The following is a 2,500-nucleotide window of genomic DNA, read 5'->3' on the forward strand; positions in this document are numbered from 1 at the left end:
GACTCTGAGGGGACGAAGCTTCAGCTGATGAAAAACCTCATCATGAAGTTTACCACTTTTAATAACACTGACGCTGATTGGACCATCAGAACCAAGAAGAACTGTATCAACTCTCCCCATCCTCCAGTCTTCATCTGTCACACCAAGTCTTCAAGAGGAAAGGGAGGAGGAGGGGGACGGCAACCTGACACCATTCAGACACAAAGATCTCTTTGTTCAACATCCACAGTCTGTAGATCTACAGATCTATAGATCTATAAATATAGATCTATAGATCTACAGATCTATAAATATAGATCTACAGATCTATAAATATAGATCTATAGATCTACAGATCTATAGATCTTAATCCGTTTTAAAAAGGATGAGTCTCTTCAAATAACAAAGACAGGGCTTCACTGTGGACCTGCAGTAACACTGACCTGACACTAACTGCTCAGCTCATCAGGATGTCAACAAACGTCCTCACGTTTCTGATGAAACACTGAAAAGTTGAAGACAGGAGTTTATTTGACGCGTTGTCATGACGACAGCTGCTGCAGGAACATGAAGACGAGAGTGAAATCATCACGTCTACAGATGAACACAGACGAGTGTTTGTTTACAAGTCTCACAGGTTTATTTGTTGAAGCAGACAAAAGCTTACGTAAAAAAAAAAGCTTGATGAAAAGCTCAGGCGAGACGTAAAGCTCAGGTGAGACGTAAAGCTCAGGTGAGACGTAAAGCTCAGGTGAGACGTAAAGCTCAGGTGAGACGTAAAGCTCAGGTGAGACGTAAAGCTCAGGTGAGACGTAAAGCTCAGGTGAGACGTAAAGCTCAGTTGAGACGTAAAGCTCAGGTGAGACGGCAGTTTAAGGCTTCAAGGTCGTCAACATTTACCTGTGCTGATGTCAGAGCTGCAGAAAGGAACGTCTGATTCACACATTCACTCTGACGATCCAGTCTGTTAGTGACGCATGCACACACACACACGCACGCACGCACACACACACACACACACACACACGCACGCACACGCACACACACACACACACACACAAACACACACACACACACACCTGGTGAACATCTGTCCTGAGTGATCACAGCTCTCAGTACAGGTGTGAATGATCACTCAGACCACCTATTGTTAGCAGTGTGTGGAGAAGAGAAACAACATGATTATTAATAAATCACTGAACTCAACTGTGTTTTCTATGACTCAAGAACAGGTCAAACATTTGTTCACCTGTAAACACCTGGAAAAAATCATGTTTGAAAAAACAAAAGGAAATCACTTCACTTCAAAAATATGTTTTTGTTTCCTCCTGGAAAAAAAGTCATAATAATAATAATGATAATGATAATAATGATGATAATAATAATAATGATAATAGTAATAATAATAATAATAATGATAATAATAATAATAATAATGATAATAATAATAATTATGATAATAATAATAATAATAATAATAATAATAATAATAATAATGATAATAATAATAATAATAATGATAATAATAATAATGATAATAATAATAATAATAATAATAATGATAATAATAATAATAATAATGATAATAATAATAATTATGATAATAATAATGATAATAATAGCAATAATGATAATAGTAATAATAATAATAATAATGATCATTAAGGAGCTGAAAGATCGTCTTGATATTGATTCCAGCTGATCTTAAAACACAGCAAAGAAAACTGTTAGAATGAGTCTGTTTGTCCCAGTGATGGACGGTTTGTTTCATACAGAGCAGGAAGTGACATCACGTCACTGAGGTCACTCAGGACAGGTGATGACAGCAGGTGTTCGCACTAAAATAAACAGTTTAAAGAATCAAACTTTGTGTTTTGTGGAAACCTGAACTTTTAGAGACGATGTAGCTGCTCAGTGACGAGAAAAAAACACAAACGTTTAATCGACTCTTAACTTCAGTTTAAATCAGAAAATCATGACTTCATCAGCTGCTCTGTGATGTCATCACTGTGGAGAGAAGAAGAGGAGGAGGAGCTCTACTTCTCTCTCTCTCTCTCTGTCTCTCTCTCTCTCTCTCGATGAGGTCACTTCCTGTCGACGAGACTTTCACATCAGTGAAATGAAAACAAACTTCACAGAAGTCGTTCAGGTTCGGTTCAGAGTGAGTCGACCAATCAAATCAAACAATAATCACATTGATCCTCTGCTGACTGACAGGTGTAAATCAGATTAACACCTGCAGGCCAGCTCCCCTCAGACCTCACTAACATCCAGCTGCAAATATGTTTGTATTCAGAGTGATTATTAATTATTGATCAGTCCCTCACATCTGTAATTCATTCTAACACATTACTCTAATGAATCATTTCTAGGGCGTTTTAATCAGATCAGAGACGTCTGTACAGAACATCTGTCAAATCTGTTTTTATTATTATTATTATTATCATTATTATTATATCTGTGTCACAGTAAAATTAACATCTTCAACATGGGCAGACGTCAGCTTCATAATATCACCTCA

At 36.9% G+C, this 2,500-nt stretch overlaps 1 protein-coding gene across 1 annotated transcript in view; it reads right to left on the bottom strand.

The window, feature by feature from the left end:
* Nucleotides 1–2,388: 2,388 nt before the first annotated feature.
* The window catches only part of LOC141001299 (carbohydrate sulfotransferase 8-like), a 36,588-nt gene continuing 36,476 nt past the window's right edge, over nucleotides 2,389–2,500 (bottom strand). The window contains exon 4 of the mRNA XM_073472328.1: nucleotides 2,389–2,500. This exon is cut by the window's right edge and continues 1,331 nt beyond it. The gene's annotated coding sequence lies outside the window, so the exon portion shown is untranslated.

This window comes from Pagrus major, chromosome 8 (genome assembly GCF_040436345.1).
Source record: "Pagrus major chromosome 8, Pma_NU_1.0".
In the NCBI taxonomy this organism is placed as follows: domain Eukaryota; kingdom Metazoa; phylum Chordata; class Actinopteri; order Spariformes; family Sparidae; genus Pagrus; species Pagrus major.